This window comes from Lagopus muta, chromosome 8 (assembly GCF_023343835.1).
Source record: "Lagopus muta isolate bLagMut1 chromosome 8, bLagMut1 primary, whole genome shotgun sequence".
NCBI classification, from domain to species: Eukaryota; Metazoa; Chordata; class Aves; order Galliformes; family Phasianidae; genus Lagopus; species Lagopus muta.
This window is the reverse complement of record NC_064440.1, coordinates 30970736-30988080: the sequence shown is the minus strand read 5'-3', so window position 1 is coordinate 30988080 and position 17345 is coordinate 30970736. Positions and strand designations below refer to the sequence as shown.

The 17345-nt window shown below is 38.8% G+C and overlaps 1 long non-coding RNA gene across 2 annotated transcripts in view; it reads left to right on the top strand.

The window, feature by feature from the left end:
* The window catches only part of LOC125697155 (uncharacterized), a 40679-nt gene extending 23334 nt beyond the window's left edge, over positions 1-17345 (top strand). For both annotated transcript variants that reach the window (XR_007378700.1, XR_007378699.1), the window contains 3 exons: positions 13987-14047; positions 14169-14365; positions 17166-17345. This is a non-coding gene — a long non-coding RNA (uncharacterized LOC125697155). The remainder of the gene's footprint in view (positions 1-13986; positions 14048-14168; positions 14366-17165) is intronic.

The following is a 17345-nucleotide window of genomic DNA, read 5'->3' as shown; positions in this document are numbered from 1 at the left end:
TACTGTCTGCAGAGGAGGGCCTGAGGAAGGTACCTCTGTATATTTCATCGAGCTCTTGTTATTTATGCTTCAATAATGCCAGTCGTTAATCTGTCATTTGTGTGTCAATGGCTTTTAAATTATACAACACAGAAAGCGGTTAGGATTTCCAGATGACAACAATTAGCACACTTATCATTTGTATGGAGAGCTACTGCTCATTTCCTGAATGGATTCTCAGAGATACCTCATATAGCCTGGACCTTCTCTATATGTAAACGTAAATTGATTTGAATGAGATGTTGTTTTAAGTCATCTTTTTTCCTGCTCATGAGCCTTGAATGTAATTGAGCTAGTGGAGTTGTTGCTAGTGTATACATACCGATAGCTGTGGTGAATTGACGGGATGCTAATTCAAATACTTCGAGCAAGTATTATTCAGAGGTCAAAGTATGAGATAGTAAGCTGAAGAATACAAGATGTAAGGGGTCCATCTCTTAGTTTTGCTTACTCAAAAGGAATTTGCAAATAGCATGGCTTAGTTTAACCTCTTGCTAACTCGAGACAAGTTTATTGCTTAGTGCAACCTTTCGCTAGCCCAAGCACTTTCTCAAAAGGAAGCCTTCTCAAGTCAGTAGAAAGGAGCCCCTAAGGAAAGCAATGGAAAGGGAAGGTAAGCAGGATAAGAAATTGCTTAGGCATGCAGGGAGGGAGAAGAGCTCAGAACTGGGACAAAGGTCAGAAGGACGTGGCGAGGAAGATGTCTGACTTCATCCCAGAAAGACCGAATGGGGAGGAAGACATCGAGCCTTCATCCAATGCAAGCTGCTGTGCACGCACTGGGGAGGGGGCCAGCATGTAATGAATTCCCAGAAAAGTAATGAACATGTCAACGGGTCTTGGGTAATACTGCTGGGTATGTACGGCTTGGCTTACAAGTGAATGGAGATCCCACTCTCCGGTGTGCAAGCTAGGAGCAGCGATCCCCCTTGCACCCAGCGTGTGGCGCAGCGCTGAAGTAAAGACGTACCTGTTGTTATAACCTTATGTGGGTTAGAGAGATTGATTCCACAATGAAGTAAATAAGAAATAGTGTGAAATATTTCCAGATCACAGCCTGAATTGTGATGCTAATGCTCGGTCGTATTGGCTTCTTTTTTTTTTTTTTTTTTCTTCTTAACAATAAACCTAATTAAAGAATACCCTGTTTTTGAAACAAGTTCCAAATATGTTGGCTCCTTCTCCTAGGTGACAGTGACAGGACAAGAAGTAATTGCCTTTATGTTGCGCCAAGGGAAGTTCAGGTTGAATATTAGGGAGAACTTTCTCTCAGAAAGAATGGTGATGAATTGGAACGGGCTGCTCAGGGAAAGAGAGTCCCTGGAGGTGTTCAAGGGATGTGTGGTTGTGGCACTGAAGGGTGTGGTTAGCTGGTGTGGTGGGGGTTAGGAGGGATTGAGTTAATGATCTTCTCCAACCTTAATAATTCTGTATTTCAGAACTGTGATACCTTGAATATATAATAATGTGCTGTCCTGGTCCCGCAGTACTGGTGGAGAAGCTGAGGAGGTGCAGGCTGCTCTGGTGAGGACTGACCTGTCCTTTCCTGGTCTGTGCTTGGATCAGGCCCGTTAATTCTTGTCAGTGAGGAACATCTGAGAGATTTCAGGCCAGTTGATGCAGTTTGAAAGTTTGGACGTAATGATGGTGATTTATTACACCTCCATTTTTTTCAGCTGAAGTTGAATGAGCAAATAAAATGCAAACGTATACTAGCTTAGAAATACCTTTTCATGTTGTTATAGCCAGGGTTTTTCTCTTTAAATGTTTAGAGTAAATGTATTCATAGCATTGTATATTATGTCCGTAGAAATGCCTTTGCAGTTTGTCAATGTGTTACGAAAAGTAATGGCGAATACTCTTTTCTAATAGAAAACATAAGAATTGGAGGCAGTAGGACTAGTAAAAGCTCTGTCCCCAAGAGACATTGCTCCCTGTGTTCTGTATTTGAAATTCAAATTGTAATTAGAATATCGTAGTTTGAGATCGTTCCAACAGTGATTTAGATCTTTGCTAGTAATCATTTCTCTATAATCATGAGGTACTGCAGGCGATACATAAATATCTGTGACGGTTATAGTTGGCTATTTTAATCCTGGATATGGACTGCTAGATGAGTGTTAAAATTACTTAAAAATATTGCATATGCCAGTAAGAAATGCCTGGAATGTTTATAGTGACCATCTAAGAAGTTTGTTTTCAGGACAACAGAGCTGGCATTTCGTGGAGTACAAAACCATGCACCTCCTTATTTTGGGGCTACTGGCAGGAATGAATGTAGCATCTCATGCACATGCCATCGTTGTGGTGCATCTGTGAGAATGTACCTACAGTGCCATGCTGTGCTAGTGTGTAAACTGCAGTACATCAGACTGCAACTTGGCCTTTCATCATAGCGAGAGGCTGGCGAGATGTACATGGAGTTTGGTGAGGTGCAAATGTGTGGTTTTCAAGCAAGTGTGTGAGTGGTTGGTGGAGAGTGCAGCCACGTGGGCTAGTGCTGTGAGGTGCAGCTTTACTTCAATAAATTGTTTGCTGTTCTGAGATATTTCAACAGTCATGTCTTCATCTTCCCTGTGGAAAAATTCTAACCTTTTCACTCCAAAAAAAAAAAAAGGACAAAACCATTGAAATTTAAAATAAAATCTTCAAAATACGTGCATGCATCAATTGGCATCAAAGGCATTTATTTAAAGAAATTGTACTCGAAGGTTAACATGTATATGCATAATCAGGCCCTGCTATGATATGAAAAGCTGGAAGTCAGGTTGTCAGAACTACAGTTATTTTAGTGAGGACCAGTGCTGCAAAGCTGAGATAAAGTATCACTAATTTACATTGGACACTATGATGTGTATTTGTTAATAAATGCATCTTGTCTGTGTTGAAGGGGATTGTAAAATGGAGTAGGTCTTCTGCTGAGAACAGCAACAACACATCAGGTTTGTTTAAAATGCTGTTACTTTTCCAGAACTACGAACAATATAGGTGTTCCTTATCAAATTTTAAGGAACAGAAGTGCCAGACTTCAAAAATAGGAAAACAAAATTTAACTTTTTCTGTGGGTGGTAGGGAGCAAGGAGTGCATGAGAGAGGACTGCTCGGTGGTAATTATTACAGCTCCACAGAGAAATTAAACAGTGCTGCTCTAACATAATCCTTTTAAATTTTTTTGCTGTATATTCCTCACATTTCTACAAACCTTTTTCATTCTAGTGCTTTTATTCTATTACGACCCATGCTATTACACTTCTTTTGGTTCCTGTGGTGTTTCGTCTTATCCTCAAAATCCAGAAGCAATTGTTTTAAACAGCAGCGGATGGATTCTGTATATTAGTACCTGGAGGCTTTTCTGCCTGGAAGAGAATACCTTGGCTGGAGCTTTGAGTAGCTTTGCAGTATATAAATCCCTACAGTACATCATGGGGCAGGAAATACAAAACTCTATTCCTTGTTGCGTGACAGCTCCAAGCTGTCCACAAACAAGTTACAGCGCTTTGTGTCCTCACTTATTCACCTTTGGTGACATACTCGATGTAGAAGAACCTACAGTCCACTACAGGAGATTAAAACCAAGAGAAAAGACTAATAAAAAAAATTACAAACCTGAGCTGTCCAACATAAAAATCTTGCATGCGCATAGATGTCCATGTGATATAAATGTGTGGAGACAAAAATCATATATAAGCACTGAAGCCTGTGTCCTGTTTTTGTGTTCACTATTATGAATTGTGATTTTTAACAAGGGGAAAAACAGGATTAGTGGCAATATCTTTTTTTTTTTTTTCTTTTTTTTTTTTCTCCTAATAAAGATACTAAGTCATTATTTTAAGATCACTGGCAAAGGTGGAAGAGGGGCTGGGCTCAATGATCCTTACAAGTCCCTTCCACCACTTCTGTGATTGAAATGGGAATATTTGAGTGGGAAGGGACCTTTGAAGGTCATCTAGTTCAACTACCCTGCAGTGAACGTGAACATCTGCATCCCAGGTGACAGAACATGAGTTGCACTGTTCAGCTGCAGAAGAAAGACTTCAGCTCCACATGTTCTTTTTTTTTTTTACCCTTTTTTTTTAACATAATGGAACATCCACAACAGTTCAGTGGAGCTCAAAATTACAGCTGAGGAATGATCAGTTAAATCTCAAAAAATTGCAGGAGGGAAATAGAGTGAAAAATTAGTTTTTTAATATTAGCACGCAATGCTTCAGCCATCATTTTAAATAAGATCATCATCTGATGTCACTTTGGTTTTACGTATGGATTTCTTAAGTCTCAAAATGCATCATGGAAATCTGCTCGCAGGCCAGCAAAATCCAAGCAGTTGTGTTTGAAACAGTCTGGTATTTTTTGAACAAAGGTTTATTCGAGGAGTGTAGGTGTGCACATTGCTGGCACCTGTGTTACCCAAAGACCTTCTTCATACTGAGCAGTCACTCATTGACAAGCCAACATGGCTGAGTGCTCTTTGTGAGGGTTTGTGAAAGCTTGGTGCAATTTCTCAGGCTTGTTGGAATACAAAGCACTAAACATCAAGCTGGAATCAACTTTGGCTTTCACCACTTGCCAGTGATCAGGTACAGATCTCTAAGCCAAGGGGAAAATGTTGGGGACTGTCATGTAAAAAATTCTTACATATAAAATGTTTACATAAACATGCATATACATATGCATTTCATTATATGCATTAATTACAGTGAGTATTTAGAGGGAAAAAATTACGCAGAAACAAACGGATCTCTTGAAACTTGAGAGCAAATAGGAAAACCAGGGTACTGTTGCTGAGACACCTTTCTGACAATATTCCCAAGGGATAAATACATGGTAAGGATGTCAAATACAGACAATAAACTTATCTTCTGATTTGTCTCTTTTTTCCTCAAAATGCAAAAACACTTTTGATATGTTTTCCTGCTCAAACTGACTGGGAATAAAATAGGCTTCTGTATGTGAATGTTTGTTTTTCTGCGGTGCAGCAGCTATTTCTTTCATTACCCGAAGCAGAAAAGCAGTCAGAATGAAGGCATGGCAATGATGGAACCTGCTCGAAAACTCAGTGATTCTCACTGGTCAATATGAGATAGATGTGAAATGATACTCTGGTCAGACCTTGTGGCTTAATGGAATTGTCAGTGGAGGTCGGGTGTGAAGAAAGTGTGTATCTCCCTCCAGAAAGAGCAAGAACTGCTAATTTAGGCTGAATTCTCATTGTAAGAGTTGAGGAAAACATTTCAGGTTTTCCTTAAATGGTCCCCCAAGGAGAACTGGTCTCTAAATTGGAGTATACTGCTTTTCAGGCATCCAGTTGAATCTCACTCAAGTCTTAGGATGGAGTTGCTCTTACTGATACACCATTGTTCCTTTATGTTGCACTGATTCATATAAAAATTGTCTCTACTTTTCCAGACCGTTCCATTGCTATATAAAATATTATTTTGCTGGAGGGTTAGATGTCTGTTAGTCCGTGACTCGTGTCTCTATCTGAGCAACTACAGAATTGTGAAGTAAGGGAACGAGTGAGGTTGGAAGGGACACTAGGAGCTCATCTTGTTCAAACCCAACGTTAATGTTGTTGTTAAAACGTTTCTTTACACGTACTTGGCAATGCACTTCTCCCCCCAGATCTCCTTGCAGTTTGTATCTTTCTTAGCTGTCACTTTTTCAAGTATGGCAGATTTGGGATCAACAATGTGTAATGAATACATCTAATTAGCTCCGTTGTCCGCGATGAAATCTTTATTATGTAGTATAAAATCAAAATAACACTATTTGCTGCCACATGACTTTACAAGTTTATGTCTATCAGTTCTTCATCTCAGTTCTTTTCTTGCTTGCTTTTATAAAGTCCTTCTGTCAAAAAGTTGTTTTAATGAGACCTCCTCCCTCTGGTCTCAGCGTTCCCAATGTCTTAGCTGTTTTTTCTCCTAATTTGCTTTGTGGATTACTAATGTATCTTAATGTATCTCTTTTGGTATTCTGCAGTTGGTAAGACTGTCAGGGGTTTTACCTAAAAGCTGAAGTTCTGATGTGTCCTTTGGGACTTGTCCCTACTCGTACCGCTCTGCTCTTCTACTTAGGCTGGCTGCCATGATAAAACAGATCTCTTTGCTCTGATGCTGCTGGAAGGATGTCTGTTTTGTTTGGTTGGAAAACACTTCTGTGCTCCATGAGTTGTCCTGTGGACTGTGTTTTTCTTCCTGAAAATTCACTGGATGAGGAGAGCTTCTCAGAGGAGAGAAGGGCTGGTCCTGGAAATATGAGGAGGTGGCCATGATCGCGTGACTTTGCCTTAGGGAGAAAAGGGTGTTTTTTATTTCTGTCTAGTTAAATTGCATTATTGTTGGTAATTTATAACTTTTTAATGATATATGAATTTTGTCTGACTGCAGAAAGGACCTGGATGTAATTTGGACTACAATTACTTTATGACTATGTAATATCAGGATTGTGTAGACATAAATAGACATGTCAGCTCCTAAGCGTCTTGTCTTTGAATATCATTTTATCTTCTGAGCATCCTTACCTTGTTGGCTTTTTGTTTCCGAAAGACCATCTTACATCAACACGTTGACAACCTTGCATGTGTTATATGATGTTGAACGTTTTGAACTTTGTAGAACCTGTCTTAGATATTGTTCTGTTCTGATTATTTGCAACTCCTTCCACAGTAGGCATTTCTTAGGGATAACTCTGTCATCTGCTGGAGGTGGGTAGTGAAGCCACTGATCGCTTATCCGTAGCCAGATTATTCACAGCTGTTACCATAGTGAACTTTATTATACCAAAACATCAAGAAGATCTTTTCTAAAGGATTTCAAAACTACAGGGTGATTTCAGAGACATTTTGAAGTAGTCCATATAATAAATAACTGTTAATTTCGAACCAAAATATTTAAGATATGAAAGTGTTATCTCATGGAAAATTAGGAATTCCTTTTAAATTCAAATCTGTTTTCTCTCAGATGATTACAGTAAAAATGGTTAACTTTTCAGCAAGGCTTCAGTTGGGAGGATTAAGAGCTTTAAAGATTTGCTTTAAATGAAGCAGGTATCTGGAATATTCCTGCTTTAGGAAACTGCATGGTGCAAGTCATTGTCATAGCAAATTGTCATAGCTGTAACCTATCCATCCCTTTGCTCTTTATCTCTTTATTTTTGTTTTTCTCTTACCCTTCAGGAAAATGGTCACGGAAAAGATTTCTGCTTATTAAACAACAGAGGCATTATTAGTTTACTGCAGCTGTTTTCAAGTCCTAGTAATGGAATTCTGACTGCTAGCCTGGAAAGTCTTTTGTATCTAAGAAGCCTGAATTCAGTCGAGGGTGCAAACAAGTAATGGGGAAAAGTAAGGAAATCTTACTTGAAGGAGTGTGGGAAACTTTTCCTTATGTAGGCTGGAAGTATGGGGCAGGAAAATCTACTTTGAGGGACAGGGTCTTCTCCAGTCCTGCGTACTGTTGACATTAGGACCACATCAGTTCTGCTAAGATGTTTATTTCTCCAGTAGTGTTAAAATATCTCATCCATCAGAGTTCAGCGTTGTGTGTCTGCAGCTTTCTGATGACCTAAAGTGTAATACTGGGTTTGTATTGCATTCATTACAACAAATCGCTTAAAGACAACAGGTTAATCCAAGGCTTACCATCACCCTTGTTTATTCCTGGATGTACATATAAATATTGTTCTGTGGTCAAAGCCTATCCATTTTGAGAAAGCTCCAATTGGTCCTCCAAAACAGCAGTATTTAACAAGGCTATCCAGATGATCAGGGAAGGAAGGCATCACAAAAACATATCCAGCTGCCCATGCTTGCTAGTCCTCATCTCTCTGAAGTTGTGCTGTGGAGCTCCAAGTCAGACATCTTTCCCTTAAAATCAAAGGGAATACCTGAAGTAATGTCTCGGGATTAAGTAGAGTATCAGTTCTGTATCAGTTCTGTATCAGTTCTGACTTAACAGGTAATATACCCAATATTCATTCTCTACAGACTTTTAGAGGCTTGGTGCTATTCATAGACCAAAAGCCTTTTTCTTCAAGATTGTCTTAAATAACTTACATAGTCTATAGAATTTTAAGGGTTTTGTAAGGATGCATGAATGAATAAATGCTACTTTGGTTGCTGGAAGGAAATCCCTTTCTGAATGCAGGATGTTACACATTTAACGTTGCCACTGCAAAGCAGGGAAGTAGACTATCTGTGTTACACTGTTGATGGTTAAGCATTATGTTTTGAAGGGTTAAAAAAAAAAAAAAAGCAAAGCATACTTTTTTAAAATCTAGCTGAAATAACTTCGGGTTAGTTGTTACTTACTCTCTTATTCTGTAGCTGTTGTTTGAGGTCCTAGCTGAAATCAAGGTCTTACTTTAACAGATAACTGAATTTACACATAACAAGAGATGGGACATGCACAGTAGAATTTACAGTGGGCTTTAGAGAAAATTTACAAAAGGTCAGAGAAAGGAACTGTTATCTCAGTTTAATGAATAGAGAACCAAAGCACAGTGAACAGAAGCGATTTCCACGTAATTGTTCAGCGAGCTTACTGCAGGAACAAAAGCCACATCTGCATCTATGAGACCCAATGACTTGCTTGGAAAGTAAGTCAGTCAATCCTCATTTAGATTATTATTATTATTTTTTAAATGAGATTGTGCATTGAATTTCTTAATGATTCTTACTTGAAAGAAGCTTTAGAAATAGTAATTTTTGTAACTCACTGACTTTAAAAGCACCTCGGCATGGCTCAGAATAAAATTTCTAGTGAGAGTTCTGCTGAAAGAGGTAAATAATAGAGGTAAATGGTGACTACCTGCTTGGAGGGAAAAGCCCTCCGAAGTGTGATACAGGTGGTATCTCAGAGTTGCTGAATGTTGTCCTGTGGAACTGGGAAGTGGGTGTCTTGATGCAAGGATTTCCAATTGCAGTAGATTTCTGGTTTTATAGTTTTCCAATAGAATTGACTTTTTTTTTTTGTATTTCCAATTCTTTCTTCAAGGTTTCTGATGGCAAATGCCAGATGTTGTTAGTGTTAGTCTGACTGACTGCTGAAGATGTGCTTGACTGTTTTGATCATGTCCCATGCAAATTAACTATGGTAATTGTTCCCTATATTCTCTACATACAAAAATTGCAGAATTGCTTTGTGATATGCTTTTGCCTTATTAATTGTGTAGTAGAAAACCTGGTAGTGGACAATACCAACAATATGGAAGAGTAATTTTCATTACAGTATTGTCTTATGGCTTCCCAGGGTTAATGGCTTTTTCTTAGAATCACTGTTGTTCTCCCTAGTTCTGTGAGTATGTAGAGCTCCTTAACACTTGATGCACACGCACAAACACACAGGACTTGTTTTTCTGCTCAGCGAGATAAGCATTGCAAAGAAGTGGTGAGATTTTTGTGGTGAAGCAGCCTGGCTGTCAGTCGCTCCTGACCCTGGATTTTCCAGACACAATGAAGTCCGAAGAGATGACACATACTTGTAGCAGAAAAATTGGCTTTGAGTTTCTCTTTGGTTAGCAAAGACAATTTTAGTAGCAAGAAATGAGGCAAATGTAAAGTGTGCCTGCCAGTTGTCTGACGTTTCAGAGCTCCGGAAAGAATGCACTTGAGTGGGAAAAAAAAACAACTGTGTGCTAAAATACCTGGTGTTCACAGGCCATACATCTTCTCAGAGAGAAAAGCTCAAAAAACCCATTGTTGCTGTAAACAATTTATTCTTCAGTGATTTTCTATAACAACACTTACCTGGCTCTAGCTGGTGATATTTGAAACTACTCATGAAAAATGTAAGAGATGTCAAGTTGCCTTATGATACTAGCGTGTGCCAAGCAGCTGAGCAGTGTTTAGGGAAATATTTAGATAAGAACCTACAAAATCATGATCGAAATAGCATTTGAGGAAGGCAGGGAAGCCTTCTTACTCTGCTGTGCTAATGAATAATGTTTGAGCAGGATGGACTTTCTCACTGCCATTTGGACAGCGTCCTCAAATACAGACTGAAAACACCCAGCACCTCTGAAATGCTAAGGCTTCATAGGTGATGCAGGTGGTGTGTATGAATAACAATGTTTTGTTGGCTTACTTGGAAGTCCCTCTTTACGTTGATGGGATGGGCTGGATATTAGGAAAGTACCTTCTTTGAAAGAGTGGTCAGTCACTGCAGTGGGCTGCCCGGGGAGGTGGTGAAGTCCCTGTCCCTGGAGGTGTTCAAGGAACATTTAGGTGTGTCACTGAGGAACATGGTTTAGTGGGGAAGTGGTGGTGGTAGGTGGGCGGTTGGATTACCTGTTCTTGGATGTCTTTTCCAGTCTTGGTGATTCTGTGGTTCTGTGTGCAATGCACCTGCAAAACCAGGGAGAAGCTCTGTTGTCTGGGTTAACTCAGTGCAGTCTTAGTGTTTTTCCTGCAGGTCATCCAGGACATGCAGCATGCCATGTTGCTGGTTTGTGTAGAAAATACTCTTGATCACTGCACTTACAAACAAATCTTTCTCATGAACGTAATACAGAGCTGTAACGACTGGAATCTGTCTATTTACAGTCACGGGAAGAAAGTAGTTTTTTCATTCACACACATAATTTTACTTTTTCTGTATTTTAATTTTGTCCCGTAGCAATCGGCGTAAGTTTTGTTTTCCTTCTAATCTGTTTGTTGAATGAAAGCTCCTCCTATGAATATTGCTGTGCGCTAGGCAGTTCAGAAGTGTTTTATATCATTTAAATATGCACCTTAGATAAAATGGAAGGATACCACCCTATTTAAATAGAGGCATTAAAAAATTGATCTTCATTTCTTTGTGTTGTACATTACATATATTTTTTCATTTTTTCCTGCGGAAAGTGTATTCTGTTGTTCCACGTTAACAGCAAGAAATGAACGGTGTGAATAGAAAGCTTTGTGAATAAAATGGACCCAGAACGCTTAGGATCTGTTCCTAAGTCTGTTGTTGAATAATTGTTCTGGTGCTGATGCCTGCAAACAAATACACCTGTGTTATCAGCTTGCGCTTTCTCCCTTCTCTCCCTTTTTCTTTTTCTCTCACTTCACTGCCCCCACTTGTTTGCTCATAAGTTTGGAGCTTTCAAGAAGGAGAGTCCCAGGGAGCGAAGCTTACTTCATGTAAGTTGCATATCAGAAGAGATCGTAGGCACACACATGTGCCCTGAAAGGTATCACGCAGGATTTCTTCTTTAAAACTGAGTTTTGCATTTTTATTAATATTACTGTAAAGGGAGATAGCATGCATATAGATGAAATGGCAGCGCAGGTTTCTTGGGAGCGGTGAGGAGCCATACGTGGCATTTTGTTTCTAGGTAGCTGATGGTGTAATGGACAGGCTGCTGGCTCAGGCGTTCGCCTTCTCAGCTGTATCTGTAAATGAAGTGTCATGTTGAACAAGTCCTGCTTTATTGGTATTTCATCTCAGCTTTTCCTGATTAAAAGTTATGCCTGTGCATGTATGTATAAAAATGGGGATAAAAAGATCTACATATTACGGATGACCGGGGATTACTTTCACGCATAGAGTACCCAATTTTAAAGCGCAGATAGGAGAAAAACCCACAAAGGAAGTCAGAGCACCTGTTCTTAGCAAACATGACAGCCTGCCAGCATTTCATCTTGAGATGTGCTTAAGACTATGACAAAGATAACCAGAAATTACTGTGCACTGGGATAGCAAATTAAAATGCAGAAGTCAGCGAGGCCACAGGATATTGGATTTAAGACCATGACGAGGTTGTCAGCACTGATGACATTACGTGGCTGGGAAGCTATATTGGTGTGCTTGATGCGTACACTGATGGCATCTGATATTCAGATGCTGAAACCTGGCAAAGTCTGAGTCAAATCTATGGGAAAAATTGCCACGTTAAGCAACTGAGCATCCATGAGTTAGTTAAAGGCAGGGATCTGAAGCAAGTTTGAATGTATGTACTATGAAAGATATAGAAGAAATATTCTGGAATAATTTCCTGTTTCAGACATAAGTAAGAAATCATTTGAAATGATACCTAAATAAGGAGTTTGCTACAGTTAAATACTCGCTGAGATAGCAACTGATAAATTTAAGCTGCTTTTGACTTTTCATGGGAAATGTGCATTTGAGAAGTCACTCTGCATTAATCTGCCTTGTCCAACTTTGTGTTTGTGATGTGTGACGCTATCTCTGTCGAGGACAAAGCTGGCCACACTCAGTGTTTCCAGAGTTCAGAGTGGATGCAAGGAGGCAGCTTTCAATGGAGCGTGTGCATTTCATAACAAAAAATACTGTAGCTAACGGTCGAAGTACCAGAATTAAAAATAATAGAGAGCCATTAGGAGCAAAATCACCACCTGAAGCTCAGGAAGTTCCCTAGCTGCAGGCTCGTGTAAGCTGAAGGGTTTACCTGGCAGTATGACTAGATCCTTACCCTGTTCCTGTGCACCTTCCTGGTACATCCAATCATTGCTGCTCTCAGAGGTAGAACTGTAATTGTTAATTAGAAACTGAACATCCAGGAAGGTGAGCTGGTTTGGAGAAGCCTGCGATCTGCTTTCTGACTCTGAATTCACATTGCGGTGTTCCTCCTAGTGTTGCTACTGAAGTTTCAAGAAAGAAAGGAAAAGAAAACACCCATAAGTTAGAGCTGTGAGTTTTCTGAGCAATGTAGATTTGTTTCGTTGCTGCTAAGAAGATAGAAGTTATGTTCTTTCTCAGAGCGCAATTTAAATACCTAAGTTCTTGACTCATCTGTTTTGGCGTGGCATTCAAGTCAGTATGAATTTCACTCATTCCCGTCCACCTTCCAACTTGCTAATCATGCAGAACATCTTGTGTTTTCTGATCCTTGGAACAGGTATGAGTTTTGTTTTGTTTGTTTTATGAAACAGATAATTTTGTGAGTGTTTTATGGATAACAGTTTGAGATGTGACGGACACGTTGAAGCGTTTTGTCCTTTGCGTTGTCTGACTTGATCTTTTGCCTTAAAAAGGGCAATAATTCTGACAAAACATACTCTCCTATCATTTCTGGCCACACATCCAACCTTTAATTTTATCTGACAGTAAATGCGGAGCTTCATCAAATCACTCATCTTCCCATGTTTCAGCAATAATTTTGAGGGAATCTGAATAAATTACATCTTGAATGGTACAGCTGCTCTCCAGCAGCAGAACTAATGAATTGTCATGACTGGGAGAAAGGGAGAGGTGCCTTGCATCCCTAATCTGAGACAGCTGACAGGATGATGTCTGATCAGCTTTAGTCACCGTCCCTAATTGCACGCTGAGAAATTAGAGCCACTTTCAAGTTAATGGCTGGTAAACACCTTGTGACAATTATAGCATCTCAGTTTAAGAAGGGAATGGGAAGAATGTCTTGTGCTGCTCCACTGACCCTGCTGTGGTTAGTGCCCAACCCAAGTAAGTCTAAATGGCTCTAGACCGTAGGGGACTAGTGGGTCTTTTTCAAACTCCTCCTAGTAGCTTTTTATGATCCATAGCCTTCTGGTTCCGTAGTCATTCTGAACACAAAAACGATGAACATTCCCATTACGCTTTTGTTTGTACAGACATATTAACACTTTAAAGGCAAGTCCACTGTGTCATGAGCAAGAATCCATTATTCTCCTTCATAAAATCTGAGTAGGCAGTGCCATTACAAATGGCAGTGGTGCAGTGGTTATGCCAACAATGAAAATCATTTGCACTGTGTTTATATCTGTAGATACTAAATCTAGTACACCAGTTGTACCTTCAGAATGAATCTGAGTGAACTGTGAATACTAACTGAAGCTGCAGAGCTTTAAATCAATCCTAGAGCTCTGTAAAAGGAGGAGTACCTTGTCAGGTTTGGAAATGTTAATGGAGTAGTTGGCAGACCTGACTCGAATTAGAATTTGAAAGTTAAATTTCACTGTGCTCATCATTTTTATTTTTTTTTTCCTTCCTTCTGGTACGGCAGAGCAAGTACAGAATGCAGATCTCTGATATGCAGACTAAGGTGGAAGCAGTAAGTGAGGAAGGTAAGTAAAGATGCTGAAAATTGAATGAATTCAGGTGGAGTTTAAATATGAAATACTGTGCACTCTTCTGTGCTGTTTTAATGCTGCTCAATATTTATGACCTCTGGAATTTTCCTTTCAGACCTATTGCGGTATTCATCCCTTCTGCTGTGTAAGAGGCAAAATCTGAAATCAGTGTATTTCTTCATATTCTGATACTGCCCTGATGAGGCCAGTATTTTGTCAAGGAACGAAAATTAAAACATTGAAGAAGAAAAAAGACCTGCATTGATGATTTCAAAGCTAAGGAAAATCGAGTTTATTTATATCCCAGTAAACGTGAGTAACTCAATTCGTTTAACTTTTCAAAAAGACAGCCTAGAAGGAATTTGATTGCTATTATGTGAATAGTTCATCACTGACAAAAAGGAGTTGACAGAGGGGCCTCTGATTTTTTAGAGAAAGGCATAATATACTTTGATTTATGGAGAAATTGGAATGAGATACTAGCCTCAAATATCTAATCTTCTGAAAATAAAAGGGAGTCCAAACACAAATTTTGTATCTCCTGTCATCTTATACCTAAATTCTGGAAATTATACCTTATAAGAAGATGAATGAGAAATAGGGAAACTAAGTGCACTAGAGGGTTAGCTCACTTGTTCGTATCACCCTTTGATATGCTTATTGGTCTGGAAGGCCTTTACAATGTGAAAATGATCAGTGGAAGTTAAGATGCTGTTCTGTTTTTTATTAACTGTAATTCAATACTGTGTTCAATATGATTTAAAAAACCCTAGAGGGTGTTGCAACTGAATTTCTTGTTTCTTGCTCCTCATTACAGTCACTTCTTGTGAATTGACATTTGTATTTGAATGCAAAAAAGATCTTTGTTATCAGAGAATTATCTAAACCTCAATGGAGAGGCTTTCCCAAGTTAGACTTTTGCACGAAGAGTTGATCTGTGCAGAAGTCTGCATAGGAATACAGGTAGACGTGAAAGCAAAACAAACAACTTAATTTAGAAAACAGGAAAATGTGGAGATAAAGTTTGGTTGTGCGTTCCAATTTCAGAAAGTCACAGATAGGCCTGTCACTGGGTTGACATCTGTATACGTATATGGAAACTTTTTATAGGAAAGCCCTATTTATGCCTTCAGTTTGAGGGAGGGAAGTTAAATCTGATTGAAGTCTGTAGAGTTTAAGTAAAATCACTAGTGAAGGAGAAAAATAATGAGTTCAGAACTATGCGTTACTTCTGAATGAGGTGCTATTTCATGTCCCCAGAGGCTCCAAACTGATAGAAAACATGAGTTGGTAACCAGTCTTATCTATTAGACTGCCTGCTTTGGAAAAATTATGGACTCTTTGTTCTTATTTTTCTCTGATGTCGCATGACATTTGTCTCTTATTTGACTATTGCAAAAGACTCTTGAAAGATGAAATTAAATCCCATCAGAACTTCTTTCAAAATCACAAGTATGATGAATTCGTAGGCTTCTACCTCCATAATTGTTTCATAATATAGAGTTGGGCCAAAGCAGTAGTCACATTTATTTAAATCTTGTGTGAGCTTCGTGTAAGAAAAGTTAATAACAGCACCATGATAAATATCCATGAAGCCATTACACTTTGATTTCACTTAAAATTACCATCAATTATTTTTTACATCATACCTTCTTAGTATCATAGCATTAATCTTCACCAAAATTAACAGTTTTCCTGAATGCCTTTCTAGGGGTACCTTTATGTTCTTGAAATAATATAGTATTGATACAAAGAAATGTACTAGCTGCTTCCATTTTGTGTATTATGTGGCTTGATCAGTAGCTTTGTTACTTCCAACAGTCCTTCCAGTAAAGAGGCAAAGATTTAACTGAAGTTTTCCATCCAAGCAAAATTACATACGGCAGTTCTTTTACATATTTTATCCCCTGATTATAGAGACAAAATTAAGCAATAGCACTATATCAATAAACCTTCAGGTTTTAAAGGTGTTTGTTCTTAATTTAGAAATATTCACACCTGGTGTTCAGATTATTTTATTCCATGATTCCCTATTAAGTGTTAGTATGTCTATCAGAAAAATGTTATTTGTGTTGGATTAAGAATTGTTCCTGTAGGTAATATAGAAAAACTGCTTTCAAGAGGAAAATCACTGCTTGAAGATATTTCTCATGAAGTACTGAAATTATCATCTTTCTGCTGTCACAAAAAGCCATAATGTTATTTGATTTTTAAAAAGCTTAAGCCTCTTAAGGAATAATATATGTTTGTTGGTATGTCCAAAACCAATTCTTTTTTTGTGTGTGCTTTATATGTACTTAAGAGCCTCTTGTAAAAAAAAAAAAAATGGTACAGATTAACATACATTGACTTTTTTTTCTGCCAGTAGTAATAGTTGGATGGAGTGCCTATCTCTACATATTCACAAAGCAATTGTTAACATCCACTGGGAGCATTACAGCATTCACCATGCAAGTAGAGAGGTCAGAAATGCCAGTGAGTTGAAATGTTGATGTGGAGGCAAAAAACATTACCTTTACCAAAATTGATGACTGGCATTTTTCGTATGTCAAGCTCTATGTAATAAAATAGGTATAAAGGAATTACCTTTATTGTAATATGCCTTGGTTGTCAAAAAATGAATTAGTTGCATAAAATCCTAACTTCTGTTAGGAAATAAGAGGTGCTGTTCTTGACCAACTCTTTGCAGACCTCATGGCAACTGGAAATCAAAGGGCAGCCTTGCTGAATAGCTTGCTTTCATGTTATCTCCATGGTTCTTAATGGTATCTACAATGACTGAATGCAACACGTTCCAAAGGGCGCAGTAAATCAAGGCCTTTATTAACCAGCTTCGGTTCTGGGTCTGAATTAATTAAAACCTTGACAGGTACAAAACTCTTAATAGCTTTCCATTAAAAGCAACCGCACAACATTGCTTCCCTTCCACGATGTAAAAGCAAAACAGAGGAGCACCTGTTAGTGCTCGAGTGCTCAAGGATCCGCTTGGATTTATTCAGGAATGTCCTGCACAGATGTGAGGCTGTTGTTGTTTTCATTATTTTTTTCTTTTTAGAAAATCTTGTAACATGATTCATGACCACTCTAATCTTAGTGTTTGTGATCATTTTAGACACGATGGCAGGCAACTCATCACGGCCCAGTTTGCTGAGCTGCTTTCCACTGCTGTAACTTCTTCAAGTAGTTTTCTCCATTGCAAAAGAGGAGGGGCTCCTGCGTAGTGAGCTGAAGTGATGGACCGCCAGCTTCAGAGGAAGACACGTGAAAGAGGCGAGGACTTCCCGTATAGCCT